General features: G+C 48.9%; 1 protein-coding gene across 4 annotated transcripts in view; it reads left to right on the forward strand.

Annotated features, from left to right (window-relative positions):
- LOC144762134 (cullin-9-like) overlaps nucleotides 1-17,990 on the forward strand; it is a 518,599-nt gene that overhangs the window by 247,520 nt on the left and 253,089 nt on the right. The window lies entirely within an intron of this gene.

Genomic DNA, 17,990 nt, shown 5'->3' on the forward strand with positions numbered 1-17,990 from the left:
TCCACCTCCATCGAGATCAATGAAAAACATAGATTTTTTCGAACTCCCAGGATCTCTGAATATAAAAAAAAGTATTCTGTTACTGGACACTTTTTAGTACCACTTTGTGTGGTTCAAAAAAATTATTCCATAGTACCTCTGTAAGCCGCAGGAAGACCTACATAGTGGCACAGTTATATAACTTACACTTTCTACACATTTCCTTTTTTGATCGAAGTTAAAAGGGGTTGAGAGATGCAGGCAGTTGGGGTGGGAAAACCTTGTCACTCAAGCCTCACTTTTCCACAGTCAAGTTATTTAGAAGTTAGACTATGTCTGCATAAAACTAGATCACCCCAAAATCATACAGTAGATTGGGGGAAAAGTGTAATAAAAATTGGCTGTATGCTGGCATCCATCTTGCTTTTTCTGGTTTGACCGTACAAAACTCAATCCCATTTTTGAATCCAGTACTCCACAGCCTTCAGGCAGACCCTATTTCCACTACTGTGATTTTGGCCTTTGGATGTTAATCTTTCCAGGTTGTAATTAAAGTTAGTGAAGGTTTCACAGTTTTGCTGAAGACCTCTCCCTGTTCTGCTTTACTATGCTTTACCTGGTATTGATAAGAGTTTCGTAAGTCCATGCTCTTACATAACCTTGCCACTGCTCCATTGCAATCCAAGTGATTTGAGAGCCTGCTCTGTGGAAGTCATCAAAAGATTGATAACTTTAATCCCTTGCGCTAGGAAGCAGACATATCCTCCAGAGTGCTGAGGTGCAGACACATGCTTCAGTGTGAGGTTCGATCCCTTGTGCTGAGATGCAGACACATGCTTCAGAGTGAGGTTCGATCCCTTGTGCTGAGGTGCAGACACATGCTCCAGAGTGAGGTTCGATCCCTTGTGCTGAGGTGCAGACACATGCTCCAGAGTGAGGTTCGATCCCTTGTGCTGAGATGCAGACACATGCTCCAGAGTGAGGTTCGATCCCTTGTGCTGAGGTGCAGACACATGCTTCAGTGTGAGGTTCGATCCCTTGTGCTGAGGTGCAGACACATGCTCCAGAGTGAGGTTCGATCCCTTGTGCTGAGGTGCAGACACATGCTCCAGAGTGAGGTTCGATCCCTTGTGCTGAGGTGCAGACACATGCTCCATGTGCTGAGGTGCAGACACATGCTTCAGAGTGAGGTTCGATCCCTTGTGCTGAGGTGCAGACACATGCTTCAGAGTGAGGTTCGATCCCTTGTGCTGAGGTGCAAACACATGCTCCAGAGTGAGGTTCGATCCCTTGTGCTGAGGTGCAGACACATGCTTCAGTGTGAGGTTCGATCCCTTGTGCTGAGGTGCAGACACATGCTCCAGAGTGAGGTTCGATCCCTTGTGCTGAGGTGCAGACACATGCTCCAGAGTGAGGTTCGATCCCTTGTGCTGAGGTGCAGACACATGCTCCAGAGTGAGGTTCGATCTCTTGTGCTGAGGTGCAAACACATGCTCCAGAGTGAGGTTCGATCCCTTGTGTTAGGATGCAGACACATGCTCCAGAGTGAGGTTCGATCCCTTGTGCTGAGATGCAGACATATGCTCCAGAGTGAGGTTCGATCCCTTGTGCTGAGGTGCAGACACATGCTCCAGAGTGAGGTTCGATCCCTTGTGCTGAGGTGCAGACACATGCTCCAGAGTGAGGTTCGATCCCTTGTGCTGAGGTGCAGACACATGCTTCAGAGTGAGGTTCGATTCCTTGTGCTGAGGTGCAGACACATGCTCCAGAGTGAGGTTCGATCCCTTGTGCTGAGGTGCAGACACATGCTTCAGAGTGAGGTTCGATCCCTTGTGCTGAGATGCAGACACATGCTTCAGAGTGAGGTTCGATCCCTTGTGCTGAGGTGCAGACACATGCTCCAGAGTGAGGTTCGATCCCTTGTGCTGAGGTGCAGACACATGCTTCAGTGTGAGGTTCGATCCCTTGTGCTGAGGTGCAGACACATGCTCCAGAGTGAGGTTCGATCCCTTGTGCTGAGGTGCAGACACATGCTCCAGAGTGAGGTTCGATCCCTTGTGCTGAGGTGCAGACACATGCTTCAGAGTGAGGTTCGATCCCTTGTGCTGAGGTGCAAACACATGCTCCAGAGTGAGGTTCGATCCCTTGTGCTGAGGTGCAGACACATGCTTCAGAGTGAGGTTCGATCCCTTGTGCTGAGGTGCAAACACATGCTTCAGAGTGAGGTTCGATCCCTTGTGCTGAGGTGCCGACACATGCTTCAGAGTGAGGTTCGATCCCTTGTGCTGAGGTGCAAACACATGCTCCAGAGTGAGGTTCGATCCCTTGTGCTGAGGTGCAGACACATGCTTCAGAGTGAGGTTCGATCCCTTGTGCTGAGATGCAGACACATGCTTCAGAGTGAGGTTCGATCCCTTGTGCTGAGGTGCAAACACATGCTCCAGAGTGAGGTTCGATCCCTTGTGCTGAGGTGCAGACACATGCTTCAGTGTGAGGTTCGATCCCTTGTGCTGAGGTGCAGACACATGCTTCAGTGTGAGGTTCGATCCCTTGTGCTGAGGTGCAGACACATGCTCCAGAGTGAGGTTCGATCCCTTGTGCTGAGGTGCAAACACATGCTCCAGAGTGAGGTTCGATCCATTGTGCTGAGGTGCAAACACATGCTCCAGAGTGAGGTTCGATCCATTGTGCTGAGGTGCAGACACATGCTCCAGAGTGAGGTTCGATCCCTTGTGCTGAGGTGCAGACACATGCTCCAGAGTGAGGTTCGATCCCTTGTGCTGAGGTGCAAACACATGCTTCAGTGTGAGGTTCGATCCCTTGTGCTGAGATGCAGACACATGCTTCAGAGTGAGGTTCGATCCCTTGTGCTGAGGTGCAGACACATGCTTCAGAGTGAGGTTCGATCCCTTGTGCTGAGGTGCAGACACATGCTCCAGAGTGAGGTTCGATCCCTTGTGCTGAGGTGCAGACACATGCTCCAGAGTGAGGTTCGATCCCTTGTGCTGAGGTGCAGACACATGCTCCAGAGTGAGGTTCGATCCCTTGTGCTGAGGTGCAGACACATGCTTCAGTGTGAGGTTCGATCCCTTGTGCTGAGGTGCAGACATATCCACCAGTGTGAGGTTCGATCCCTTGTGCTGAGGTGCAGACACATGCTTCAGTGTGAGGTTCGATCCCTTGTGCTGAGGTGCAGACACATGCTCCAGAGTGAGGTTCGATCCCTTGTGCTGAGGTGCAGACATATCCACCAGTGTGAGGTTCGATCCCTTGTGCTGAGGTGCAGACACATGCTTCAGTGTGAGGTTCGATCCCTTGTGCTGAGGTGCAGACATATCCACCAGTGTGAGGTTCGATCCCTTGTGCTGAGGTGCAGACACATGCTCCAGAGTGAGGTTCGATCCCTTGTGCTGAGGTGCAGACACATGCTTCAGAGTGAGGTTCGATTCCTTGTGCTGAGGTGCAGACACATGCTCCAGAGTGAGGTTCGATCCCTTGTGCTGAGGTGCAGACACATGCTTCAGAGTGAGGTTCGATCCCTTGTGCTGAGATGCAGACACATGCTTCAGAGTGAGGTTCGATCCCTTGTGCTGAGGTGCAGACACATGCTCCAGAGTGAGGTTCGATCCCTTGTGCTGAGGTGCAGACACATGCTTCAGTGTGAGGTTCGATCCCTTGTGCTGAGGTGCAGACACATGCTCCAGAGTGAGGTTCGATCCCTTGTGCTGAGGTGCAGACACATGCTTCAGTGTGAGGTTCGATCCCTTGTGCTGAGGTGCAGACACATGCTCCAGAGTGAGGTTCGATCCCTTGTGCTGAGGTGCAGACACATGCTTCAGTGTGAGGTTCGATCCCTTGTGCTGAGGTGCAGACACATGCTTCAGAGTGAGGTTCGATCCCTTGTGCTGAGGTGCAGACACATGCTCCAGAGTGAGGTTCGATCCCTTGTGCTGAGGTGCAAACACATGCTTCAGTGTAAGGTTCGATCCCTTGTGCTGAGGTGCAAACACATGCTCCAGAGTGAGGTTCGATCCCTTGTGCTGAGGTGCAGACACATGCTCCAGAGTGAGGTTCGATCCCTTGTGCTGAGGTGCAGACACATGCTTCAGAGTGAGGTTCGATCCCTTGTGCTGAGGTGCAGACACATGCTCCAGAGTGAGGTTCGATCCCTTGTGCTGAGGTGCAGACACATGCTTCAGTGTGAGGTTCGATCCCTTGTGCTGAGGTGCAGACACATGCTCCAGAGTGAGGTTCGATCCCTTGTGCTGAGGTGCAGACACATGCTCCAGAGTGAGGTTCGATCCCTTGTGCTGAGGTGCAGACACATGCTCCAGAGTGAGGTTCGATCCCTTGTGCTGAGGTGCAGACACATGCTCCAGAGTGAGGTTCGATCCCTTGTGCTGAGGTGCAGACACATGCTTCAGTGTGAGGTTCGATCCCTTGTGCTGAGGTGCAGACACATGCTCCAGAGTGAGGTTCGATCCCTTGTGCTGAGGTGCAGACACATGCTTCAGTGTGAGGTTCGATCCCTTGTGCTGAGGTGCAGACACATGCTCCAGAGTGAGGTTCGATCCATTGTGCTGAGGTGCAGACACATGCTTCAGTGTGAGGTTCGATCCCTTGTGCTGAGGTGCAGACATATCCACCAGTGTGAGGTTCGATCCCTTGTGCTGAGGTGCAGACACATGCTCCAGAGTGAGGTTCGATCCCTTGTGCTGAGGTGCAGACACATGCTTCAGTGTGAGGTTCGATCCCTTGTGCTGAGGTGCAGACACATGCTCCAGAGTGAGGTTCGATCCATTGTGCTGAGGTGCAGACACATGCTTCAGTGTGAGGTTCGATCCCTTGTGCTGAGGTGCAGACACATGCTCCAGAGTGAGGTTCGATCCCTTGTGCTGAGGTGCAGACACATGCTCCAGAGTGAGGTTCGATCCCTTGTGCTGAGGTGCAGACACATGCTTCAGTGTGAGGTTCGATCCCTTGTGCTGAGGTGCAGACATATCCACCAGTGTGAGGTTCGATCCCTTGTGCTGAGGTGCAAACACATGCTCCAGAGTGAGGTTCGATCCCTTGTGCTGAGGTGCAGACACATGCTCCAGAGTGAGGTTCGATCCCTTGTGCTGAGGTGCAGACACATGCTCCAGAGTGAGGTTCGATCCCTTGTGCTGAGGTGCAGACACATGCTTCAGTGTGAGGTTCGATCCCTTGTGCTGAGGTGCAGACACATGCTCCAGAGTGAGGTTCGATCCATTGTGCTGAGGTGCAGACACATGCTTCAGTGTGAGGTTCGATCCCTTGTGCTGAGGTGCAGACATATCCACCAGTGTGAGGTTCGATCCCTTGTGCTGAGGTGCAGACACATGCTCCAGAGTGAGGTTCGATCCCTTGTGCTGAGGTGCAGACACATGCTCCAGAGTGAGGTTCGATCCATTGTGCTGAGGTGCAGACACATGCTTCAGAGTGAGGTTCGATCCCTTGTGCTGAGGTGCAGACACATGCTTCAGTGTGAGGTTCGATCCCTTGTGCTGAGGTGCAGACACATGCTCCAGAGTGAGGTTCGATCCATTGTGCTGAGGTGCAGACACATGCTTCAGTGTGAGGTTCGATCCCTTGTGCTGAGGTGCAGACATATCCACCAGTGTGAGGTTCGATCCCTTGTGCTGAGGTGCAAACACATGCTCCAGAGTGAGGTTCGATCCCTTGTGCTGAGGTGCAGACACATGCTCCAGAGTGAGGTTCGATCCATTGTGCTGAGGTGCAGACACATGCTTCAGTGTGAGGTTCGATCCCTTGTGCTGAGGTGCAGACACATGCTCCAGAGTGAGGTTCGATCCATTGTGCTGAGGTGCAGACACATGCTTCAGTGTGAGGTTCGATCCCTTGTGCTGAGGTGCAGACATATCCACCAGTGTGAGGTTCGATCCCTTGTGCTGAGGTGCAAACACATGCTCCAGAGTGAGGTTCGATCCCTTGTGCTGAGGTGCAGACACATGCTCCAGAGTGAGGTTCGATCCCTTGTGCTGAGGTGCAGACACATGCTCCAGAGTGAGGTTCGATCCCTTGTGCTGAGGTGCAGACACATGCTTCAGAGTGAGGTTCGATCCCTTGTGCTGAGGTGCAGACACATGCTCCAGAGTGAGGTTCGATCCCTTGTGCTGAGGTGCAGACACATGCTCCAGAGTGAGGTTCGATCCCTTGTGCTGAGGTGCAGACACATGCTCCAGAGTGAGGTTCGATCCCTTGTGCTGAGGTGCAGACATATCCACCAGTGTGAGGTTCGATCCCTAGTGCTGAGATGCAGACACATGCTCCAGAGTGAGGTTCGATCCCTTGTGCTGAGATGCAGACATATCCTCCAGAGTGAGGTGCGATCCCTTGTGCTAAGGTGCCGTCTTATCCTCCACAGTGGGGCATGATCCCTTGCGCTAGGATGCAAACATGTCCTCCTGAGTGAGGTTCAAACCGATGTGCTAGGATTTAGACATATTCTCCAGTTTGAGGTTCGATCCTTCGTGCCATGATGCAGCTATATCCTCCAGCGTGAGGTTCTATCCCTAGAAAATAATCGAGGCAGGGATTTACAATAAAACCTCTTAGGAAATAATGTTAAAGTAAATTATTTTAAATAGTTAAAACTATAAATTTCATTTTATGCTCAAAAAAATAATTGAAAAATAAAACGTTCTTTTCTAAAAAATAAACAGAATTGTAAACACATTTTTTAGTTTCAAAATTAAAGGTTAACTTTTATTAATATATCATTAAAGTGCCTAAAATTAACTGTATACACCACTTGCAATATCTATAAATAAGTATGTTGGGACTTTAGCTGGGATTTTAATAATTTAATACATAAAAAAATAGTACATTTTAATTAAGTAATATTCAGCATTAAATATTTTGCCTGTATTTTTTTTATGTTTAATGAACTTTTTCTTTTGTGCCTATACTTTATAGTTGGGAGATCTCTGCCACCGGGGTGGTGACCGCTCTTTGGCAAATTATAGGGAATACTAAAGCATTTATTAAACTTGAAATTTTTTATTATTGTAATTAAATTTCATATACATATATTGCATGTATAACATTTAAAAAATGTTACAGCATTATTAACATTATAAATTGAATATTTAGTTTATGTAAATATATTAAAGATTTTTTTTAAACTTCACCAAAAAATCCCCACCCAAAGTCAAATGTTTATATTTATGTATCAAAAAATGTTCTGAAGTTTAGAATTAGATTACATTAATTTAATATTTGCTTTAACAAATTAAAGTTACATTTAATAACAATTCAAAAAGTGTATAATATATATTTATAACACAAATTCATTTTTATATTTTTTGTAATTAAAAATAGACTTTAATTTAGTATTATCTCCTCTGCGGTGCTATTTGAGGCCCTGCATCCATCTAGATCTATGGGAGAGATCTCCCTAACACAAGGGATCGAACCTCACTCTGGAGGATATGTCTGCATCCTAACACAAGGGATCGAACCTCACTCTGGAGGATATGTCTGCATCCAGCACAAGAGATCGAACCTCACTCTGGAGGATATGTCTGCATCCTAACACAAGGGATCGAACCTCACTCTGGAGGATATGTCTGCATCCAGCACAAGAGATCGAACCTCACTCTGGAGCATGTGTCTGCACCTCAGCACAAGGGATCGAACCTCACTCTGGAGCATGTGTCTGCACCTCAGCACAAGGGATCGAACCTCACTCTGGAGCATGTGTCTGCACCTCAGCACAAGGGATCGAACCTCACTCTGAAGCATGTGTCTGCACCTCAGCACAAGGGATCGAACCTCACTCTGGAGCATGTGTCTGCACCTCAGCACAAGGGATCGAACCTCACTCTGGAGCATGTGTCTGCACCTCAGCACAAGGGATCGAACCTCACTCTGAAGCATGTGTCTGCACCTCAGCACAAGGGATCGAACCTCACTCTGAAGCATGTGTCTGCACCTCAGCACAAGGGATCGAACCTCACTCTGGAGCATGTGTCTGCATCCAGCACAAGAGATCGAACCTCACTCTGGAGGATATGTCTGCATCCTAACACAAGGGATCGAACCTCACTCTGGAGGATATGTCTGCATCCAGCACAAGAGATCGAACCTCACTCTGGAGGATATGTCTGCATCCTAACACAAGGGATCGAACCTCACTCTGGAGGATATGTCTGCATCCAGCACAAGAGATCGAACCTCACTCTGGAGGATATGTCTGCATCCTAACACAAGGGATCGAACCTCACTCTGGAGGATATGTCTGCATCCTAACACAAGGGATCAAACCTCACTCTGGAGGATATGTCTGCATCCTAGCACAAGAGATCGAACCTCACTCTGGAGGATATGTCTGCATCCTAACACAAGGGATCGAACCTCACTCTGGAGGACATGTCTGCATCCAGCACAAGAGATCGAACCTCACTCTGGAGGACATGTCTGCATCTCAGCACTAGTTTAGGCATGGTATCGCTACCAGTGGTTGACCATGTGCGGTATGGTGGACCTACTCCAGTTATGAGTCCTTTATGGCTGCAGTAACTTTAAAGTGCAGTTTTTGAATCTGCATGGGCTTACTCTTGTGGATGAGTGCCTGTCGTTCCCTAAACACATCCTTACTCCTCTCTTTAGTAGTATTTATCTTTTTCCAGCCCCCCCCTTCCCTCCCACATTTACCACAAACAAACTGCTTTTTTAAAGCGCAACACTGTCAGCCCCAGTAGGTAGTAAACTTACATGGGTGAGGATCTTCAATACTAAAGATAGGAAAGATGGAGGTTTTCACTCGTATGTTTATGAATTGCGTTTTGTAGTCCGTAAGTAGGACTATGATAGTACTACTTTACATACTTCAAAATACAGTTTGTGAATCTGGCTTTTAGAGTTTTGTTGTAAGATATTATAATAAGTTTGTAGCTTGTGTTGATGTAGATACACATGTTCTACCAACTTGTGCTAAGTAGTGTTGGGCGCAACATTTGCTAATTGTTTTCTTCAAATAAGTATTCAGCCTTGCGATATGTCATGGTTCCCCCATTAGTCCACAATGCACCGGGACAAATACTCCACCTCAAGTTAGAATTTCGCCATTGGGTTCGGACATCTCAGCTCGAGCTCTGGGTCAGTTGATGAGTTCTCCACTCCTTTGGGTGCTGGTCAAAGATCCTTATCCAGTGATGGAAGAATTATCTACTGCATCAGCGACAATGTCGCTTCATCTCATATACAATATGAAGTGGTTTCCTGTCCAGGAATCGGGTCTTAAGAATAGCTGTAGGGAGAGGGGGCTATGGGAGATGCACCCTTCCAGGTATATTCAAACTGTAAATCCCCATGGTGGAATCATCATTAGGTCTGTGGCTGCAGCCTGTCCCAAGAGCATGAGGAGTCCGCATCCACTGCCTGCCAGGAGTTTAAGAACAAGAACACCATCTTGTATCTCTAGCTTGGCAGTTCGGGCTGGACTGTTCCCATGAGGCACAGGGTCAGACTGATTTGCATATGGCCATGTCTGAACTGGGGTGACGTAATGGGCCAAAGAACAATGGATTTAACCCAGTTCTCTTGACTGGCGGAGAATGTTTGAATCATTCAGCATTCCGTCCATAATTTGTTGCAGTTACACAAACCTCACGACAAGGCTGCACTTTCTACAGAGTGCAGGAAAAGTTTAATTGTCAACACTTGATAAAATGGCTTCTGGGCTTCAGAAATACATGAAACTTTGTAGACTTATTAAAGTTTATGTACTCTTCCAGTTAATATAAAAACAGTATTGCAATGTAAATGTTGAACATATAATTAAATGTTAAGGCATAGATGAGCATTAGAGTGTTCATATTAAAGCACTGGCATTAATGCATGGAAACAAATAATTCTGCTTTCCCAGGGTTGCCGTGTTAACTACCTGGAATTTACAACTATCCAATTGGCCCGCAGGGTGTTTTAACCTTGATTCGGGGAATCAGAGTCCTCATAAAAATAGACAACATTGCCATGATGTATTTTAGTAGGAAACAAGGCGAGACCCATTTGAACCAGCTGCATTGCTAGCTCAGATCATTTGGCATTCAATCGTTCACAGTCATATTAATTTTTAAGGACAGCATCTGCCTAGACTGAGCAATGATTTTATAGATCTCTTAAGCAGCTGCATCAACAAATAAATCACTCAATGCATAAGTTGACTCGTAGAGCATGACTTGTCACCCGTGAGGGTATCCAGGCTCTAGCAGGGTTCAGGGTCTCAGTCGAAGAGCCAGGTTTTCTGCGTTCTTAGGAACTACCGATGAGTAGAGGAGGTCCTGAGGTGCAGGAGGAATCCGTTCGAGACTTTAGCTGCGAGACAGGAGCAGCAGCAACCTCATGTTGTTCTGTGCCATATGTGGGGTGTGTGGGCCAGCATGAGGGCGCCGGAGTGAAGGTGTCTGGCGGATTTGTGGAATCTTAGGTGATTGATGTAGGTGAGTTAGTAGTCGTGCAGGGCCTTGAACGCGTGGGTGAGGAGCTTGAACTGGGATCGCTTCTGGAGCGGGAGCCAGTGGAGTTTTTCGAGGTGGGGGTGATGTGCGTACGAGAAGAGAGATCCAGGAAGAGTCTTGTTGCAGCGTACTGGATGGTCTGTAGACTTTGAACTAGGTGGGCCTCAATTCCCACGTAGAGGGCGTTCCGTAGTCCAGTCGACTAGTGGCTAGGGTGTTGGTGCGTCTTGTGCTTTGAGAAGCCGCTTAAAAATCTTACATAAAATGTGCAGGATGAAGAAGCAGGAGGATGCCATAGGGTTGACTTGGCACCTCACAGTGAGTTTGCTGTTCTGGGTGATATAGAGGTTTCTGTCTCACCCAATTGGCGACGCTGGTCATCCATTGGTGGAAGTTGGTTCTGGCGGCTTTGAAGTTTTCGGAGAGGTTGAGGATGAATTTCATGTCGTCGGCGTAGGATACAATGTTGAGCCTGTGGGGTCTGACTATGTTGGCCGGGGTGGGGGGGTCATGTAGATTTTGAAGAGGGAGTGTCTGAGTGATGAGCATTGAGGGACTCTGCAGATGATTGGTTTTTGGGTTCAGAGATGTAGGGTTGTAAGGTGGACTCGTGACCTGTTGGTGAAGAAGGAGACGATCCATTTTAGAGCTGTTTATTGGATGCCTGTGTCATGAAGGCTGGTGAGGAGGATGTGGTGAGAGACTGTGTGTCGAAGGCTGCTGAGAGATCGATGAGGATAAGGGTGGCTGTCTCTCCTTTGTTGAGGAGGTGTCATCTGTGGCCGCAATCGGGGTTGTCTCTGTGCTGTGGTTGCTGCAGAATCTGGATTTGGACTCGTCCAGCAGGTAGTTGTGCTCGCTGTAGATCCACTAATAAGAGATAAATCCCCAAGGACTTGACAAGGACTTCCAAAAAGGATGCGTGGCTGCAGTTGATCTGTTCGCTACCACCGGAAATGGCAAAGCTTCGTCTCGAGGTACCCAGTCTGTGGACAATGCCCTATATAGATGAATTCGTCCAGGATTTTTGTCTGCACTTTACCTCATTTTCTTCCCTACGTTTGATATCAAGGGAAGTGGAGGAAAGCATCCATGACCCTTGTGGGAAGTTGGCCTGATGTGCAGTGCTCACTATTCTAGTGATCACTATATATCAGTCCAAACAACCCTTATTGATGATTGGTTGTAAGTCAACCTTATAGACCAGCTATCCTAGTAGCATGGATACGAGCAGTCTAAGGCTAAGACTCTAGAGGGCGTGTTAAGCCAGCTGTTTTACCATCACATTACCCCTTGAACACCCAGTGAAAGGACACCACACAAGTGTTATGAAAATAAACAGTGTATTTATTAGGATCACAACAACCCTGTACTCTTTATGAGGACAGGGTGCTAGGCACACAACAAAACTCTTACGAAAATACTTAAGTTAGCACGTTATACACAAATGCCCGAGGGGCACGAAAAACCATATACTTTAAAAGTGGAATGCGAATTACTAGCAGGTAAGTAACAGTTCTAATAGGCTTTGGAATCGCTAGGACTGGACTAGGGAATCGTTAGATTACTACTAGGAGACCCAGGGGACTCGGGTGCAGAGTGTGCACTCTCACGCGGGATGCGGGACAAAGTCTATGGAGGCTAGTAAAGGCAAAGTTAGTGTTCACGGGCGAACCCGACCTGGTAGGAAGAAAACGACAGTGGATCCTGACCCTAGGATAGTGAGGCTATGCTGGGACACCGAAGTGCCGAAGTTACCTAGCCCAGGGGCTGCAGCTGCATAGGTCTGAAAAGACGTCGGGGATCTCGTTGCCGGACCAGGAGCCTGGAAGGAAGAAGTTGCTGGCAGGCGACCAGTGAAGAAAAGTTCGATGGATCCAAGCCTGGATCAAGGAAGAAGAAAACCTGAAAGCAGAGGGGACCAAGTTCTTGAATCACTAGCCAGTGATTAAGTGGACACCAGGATGGCACCGGGCGAAGTCACCGCAGTCAGGTGAGTGGGCGCTGCTGGGCTCTGCAGTCTCTCGGACCAGGAGGCGTTGTCGGCGACCAGGATGGAGGTGCGAGCTGTCCCACGAAGGTTCTTGCTGTCGACGTCGCTGGACCCAGGATTGGGCAACAAGTCTTGGCAAATGCAAGGCCCACGCGGTGGACCTAAAATGGCGTCTTGAGTGGACCAGGAGGGTCCAGGGTACTTCTCCGATGGAGGGAAGCAAGGGCCAGTCTGGAGCAACCAGACCAGCAGCAGAAATGTCGTCGGGCGTCGTCAGGAAGGCCACAAGCCAGCGGGCTAGTAGCCAAACAACGCGGTGAGCAGCAAAAAGCAGAAGGGCCCCACGCAGATCGTGGAGATGCTGGGGGGCTGCTCTTCGGTGCTGGAGCTGCTCAGGGTGGGGGCTTCTCGGACCCCAAAGCACTCACCAGGAATTCACTCGGCGGGCTTGCTGGAAAGAAGTCGTGCAGTCTTGAAGATGGCCGGTCCCTCGAGGTCTCGTCGCACCCACGGTTCTCAGCTGGGCTGTAGAGGTGGGTTGAGGTCAGAGGTGCCAGGGAAGCCGGTTCTCGTCGAGCTGGGCAGTCGGATTCCGGAGGAAGGACTTGCAGCAGACCGCAGTGTTCTTAGATGGTGCCTGCGGATGCAGGGTGACTACTCCTTAGTCACAAGGGAGAAATCTTAGGGAGAAGTCTTGAGTTCCTTTCGTGGAAAGTAGTTTCAGGATTCAAAGATGATCTGATTTGGAAGGGGGCCAGTCTCTACCTTTATCCTGTAAAAAGGGGCTGGCACGCGACTAAGTCCTGCCCTATGGGTGGGACTGGGAGGGGGGTGGTTACACCCACTTCCTTGGCGGGCTTTTCCCCAGCACAGGGTCTGGAGTGACCCTGGAACTGGTTCCAGCCAGCCTATGCACAGTGAGCACCGGGGTGCCACGGGCAGTCACCTTCCTCTAAAGCCCTGCCTACCTACAATACACAAAACCCTGTCTGGGACGGTGCTGGCACCGCCCCTGGCAGGAAACCCTTTGTCCTTATCTCCTGCTCTGGGAGGACTCCCAGCAGCAGGAGGGCAGACTTGTGTCTCGGTGGCAGCATCCATTTTGTGGATGCTAAGGCTCTGTCTGACTTTAACCGGGGTTAGGGGTTACATACATGTCGTGTCCCTCTAGAAGGGTGGAATGCTAACCCCGTCGCCAGAATTGGCGAGGGGTTAGTATTCCAATTCGTATGACACCTTACTCGACATGTTTTGATAAAGCGATACCAGAGTTGGCACATAACCGCGAGGATTATAATGCACTTAAGAGTATATGGTATGCGATATCATGGAAACGGCTAAGGGATGGATCCCGAAAGCCGCAGACAGGCTCAGCTCATGCCAGAGCACCATCTCACACGATTCCAAGCACTCTGCCTTCAGGATTGTTAAGGCCTGCCATAGGAGTGACTGATAGGAGATCTATGTGTCCATTTTAGGGTTAGATATAGGTATACTATATCTAAAGCAAAGGGTGATTACACCACCTTGCCCCAGCTGTCAAGCAGCCAGTTGTGTCAGATTTGGATGGCCAGCCAGGGGTGGCATAATACATGCTGCAGCCCCTGGTAGGCCCTGGGTACCTATGCCCTGGGTACCTAAGGTACACTGTACAGGGACTGATAAGGTGGCTCAGTATCCAATTTAGATATGTACCTAAGGTACATGGAATCCATTTTACAGAGAGAGCAGTGGGCCTGAGGTCCTGAACAGCAGGGCCTCAGGTCAACTAAGTCAGAAAACCAGCAAAACACCAGGCAAAAAGTTGGGGGCAACCATAGTCAGGGATCAACCTTCCTACATAACCCCCCCCCAAACGAAAGGAGATAAGGCTATCCTTGTCCAGGTAAGCCTATATTGCCTAAGTGGCCATTTAAGGAAGTACCAGCACTGGCATGGTTACCCCCTATGTCATGGTCCACTAAGCAATCCCTCACCCTAAGGGTGTCTGAGGGTCTCCACCATAGGGAATCTCTACCTGTGGTGTGTTTTGTCAAAGAAAAAGGCTGGTGCTGAAATGGAGTACTGAAGTGAGGCTCCACTAACTTTGGGCTCAGCTTCCTCCAATCATTATCCACCATAGAGGCCTTTCTTTCCAAGACTGAGTTGTTTTGGGCTCTCAGGGTCAACCTCTGGCTACCTACAGCTGGAGGTTGGGTCCCTCTGTTTGGCTTACTGGAGGGACAGTTCAGGTCTGGGGCCCTCAGGTCCCAAGTTTGGCTGTGCCCAACAGTGTCCATCTGTGGGAGGTCCCTAACTAATTTTAAGGGGGATCCCTCAGGAGTGTGTCTTATTTTCACTTGGCTAGGTCTACTAGTGTCAGTGCCCTTAATCTGCTGATTGGGAAATTCTTTTGGACAGGGGGCCCCTTGGGGTCCAACACTGGCCTCCCTGACCTCTACAGCCCTGGGCTGACTGAGGCAGGGTAGAGAGGGGCAGGTTACCTGCTCCAGACTGGGTCCCACCTTGGAAGGGTCCACTGACATCAGGGGTTCTGCCAGGCTAGGCCTGACTACCTCTGTGGCAGTTTCTTCACAAGGGGTCAGATCAGTTCCCTGAGGAGGCTGATCCTTTCCTAAAGTCTGGTGGGAGGGAGATTTCTCTTCCTCCTCAATACTCTCTGTCTGAGTGGAGTGATCCATAGTTTCAGGCTTCACAACACTGTCATCTGTCTGAGTTTGAGCTGTGGCCATCACAACTCTCCCAACCTTTTCAGGAGGGGACTCAGTTTGGGTGTGGGCTGTGACCATCACAGCCTTGACAACCTGTTCTGGGAAGGAAGTTGTCTGAGATTGGGTTGTGACTGGCACAACCCTCCTGACCTGTTCAGGGAGGATATCTTGGACTGGGGCTGTGGCTACCACTGCCCCACTACCCTTACCATGGATGTTCACCATTCTAGAATGGGTTTCTTGCTCTACTTCAGCCCAGGCTGAGAGCTCTAAATCATTCCCCAGTAGGCAATCTACAGGCAAGTTTGGTGACACTGCCACTCTCTTGTGGCCAGTGACACCTCCCCAGCTGAGATTGACCACTGCCATGGGATGATCTCTCTGTACTCCATCAATATTGGTCACCTGGTATGTGGCACCAGGTAAAAGTTGCCTTGAGGGGACTAGACTCTCAGTCACCATAGTGATGCTAGCCCCTGTATCTCTATAGGCCTCAACTTTTATACCATTGATGAGGGGCTCCTGTCTGTACTTGCCCAAAGTGTTGGGACAAGTTGTGAAGTTGGCAAACCCCATGCCAGTCTCACAGACAAGAGTATCTAAGTTTGGGGACCTGGTTAGGCCAGAGTCCCCAGGAACTCCCAAAGTAAATGCACCCAAATTCTTGGGGGCACTCCCACCACCTGGGGGATTACTACTAGTAGTAACAGGAGGTTTGGGAATGTTACTTGGGGGTATGTTTTCCTTATTGTTATTCTTGGGGCAACTGCTGTCAGTTTTTAAATGACCCACCTGTTTACAGGGATAACAATAAGGTTTCTTCTGGTTGTTGGAAGGATTCTGGGACCCACCCCCCTCAGAGGATTTTTGGGGCCCTGATGTGGTTTGATCTGTAGATTTATTCCCACCCTTCTCTTGAGGCTTGGTTGATTCCTTTTTCTGGTCACCACCTTGGTTCTTGGGCCTAATCCTGGTTCTGACCCATTTGTCTGCCCTCTTACCCAATTCTTGTGGAGAGGTCAGATCAGAGTCTACCAGGTGCTGGTGTAATAACTGGTTCTGACAATTATTTAAGACTTGCTCTCTCATAATTAGATTATACAATCCCTTGAAATCAGTAACCTTACTACCCAGTAGCCAGCCTTCCAAAGCCTTAGTGGCACAATCAACAAAGTCAGACCAGTCCTGAGACTGAGTTTTCTGGGTGTCTCTGAACAGCAACCTGTACTGCTCAGTGGTTAAACCAAACCCATCAACCAGTGCATTTTTCAGGACCTGGTAATTGTTAGCATCCTCAACTCTAGTAGTGAGGAGCTTATCTCTACCTTTGCCATCAAAGGAGAGCCACAGTATAGCTGCCCACTGACTCTGGGGAATGCACTGCACAGTGCAGGCCCTCTCCAGAGCAGCCATCCATTTCTGGATGTCATCCCCTTGCTTAAAGGGGGGCACTATTTTAGTCAGGTGTTTAGTATCTAAACCCTTCTCTCTATCTCTTGGGAGATTGCTGCCACCAGTGGGAGCTAACCCACACATCTGCTGCTCTCTAGCAAAGGCAAGCTTCTCTTTGGCCAGGGCAAGTTCTTCCCTTTCAATCCTCAGTTTAGCTTGTCTCATCCTTGCTTCATGCTCTCTTCTCTGAGGGGAAGTCAATCTCCTCTGGGGAGAGTTCCTTCTCCCCTGAGAAGAGGCATTAGAGTGCAGAGATCTAATGGAGTCCCTAGAAAGAGATCTATCTCTCCTAACTCCAAGGTTAGGCCCACTTCGGGTTAGTACTGGGGGTCCCCCAGATCCTAGCCCAAGTAAGTCTAAGTTGGCCCTGGTTAGCCTTCTGACTACCTCAAGACCTTTGTCTACCTCATCCCCAGAGAGTACCTCCTGATCCTCCTCCTCAACTGCTGAATCAGTGTTGGGGAGGTCTGGATCCCCAGAGGTTCCCTCTAAGGCTGGCATGTTCTCATGTAACTGAGAAAGCTTTCTGGCATCATATGTCTCTAAGAGACCTATCAGAAAGGGAATGGTGGGGTTAGACCCCTGCTTCAGTTTTCTGGAGACACAGATCTGTCTCATCTCCTGGAAACTGAGAGCTGCATATCTTGAAGTGACCTGTGGAGGGTCAACACTGACCAGGGGAGTCTCAGTAGAATCTCCCTGGGTAGACATGCTTTTCTAGTGAGGTGTAAGTGGTGCACTTACCTACACTATATGTTTGCCTACTGATCCCTTGCTAGAGTTGTAGTTTAGGGTGTGCTAGGCCCTAGGAGCTACAACAGCTGGTTCAGTAGAACTCAGAGTATTCTAAGCTAAGTTATATGTACCTTTAGTACTTATGTGATCTTTCACAAGATATTCTTAGGGCATGTGTGGTAAAACAACAGCAAGCTCAAATCCCACCGCTGCCACCAATGTGAGAAGTTGGCCTGATGTGCAGTGCTCACTATTCTAGTGATCACTATATATCAGTCCAAACAACCCTTATTGATGATTGGTTGTAAGTCAACCTTATAGACCAGCTATCCTAGTAGCATGGATACGAGCAGTCTAAGGCTAAGACTCTAGAGGGCGTGTTAAGCCAGCTGTTTTACCATCACATTACCCCTTGAACACCCAGTGAAAGGACACCACACAAGTGTTATGAAAATAAACAGTGTATTTATTAGGATCACAACAACCCTGTACTCTTTATGAGGACAGGGTGCTAGGCACACAACAAAACTCTTACGAAAATACTTAAGTTAGCACGTTATACACAAATGCCCGAGGGGCACGAAAAACCATATACTTTAAAAGTGGAATGCGAATTAC

The sequence above is a fragment of the Lissotriton helveticus genome, chromosome 6 (genome assembly GCF_964261635.1).
Source record: "Lissotriton helveticus chromosome 6, aLisHel1.1, whole genome shotgun sequence".
NCBI lineage: Eukaryota > Metazoa > Chordata > Amphibia > Caudata > Salamandridae > Lissotriton > Lissotriton helveticus.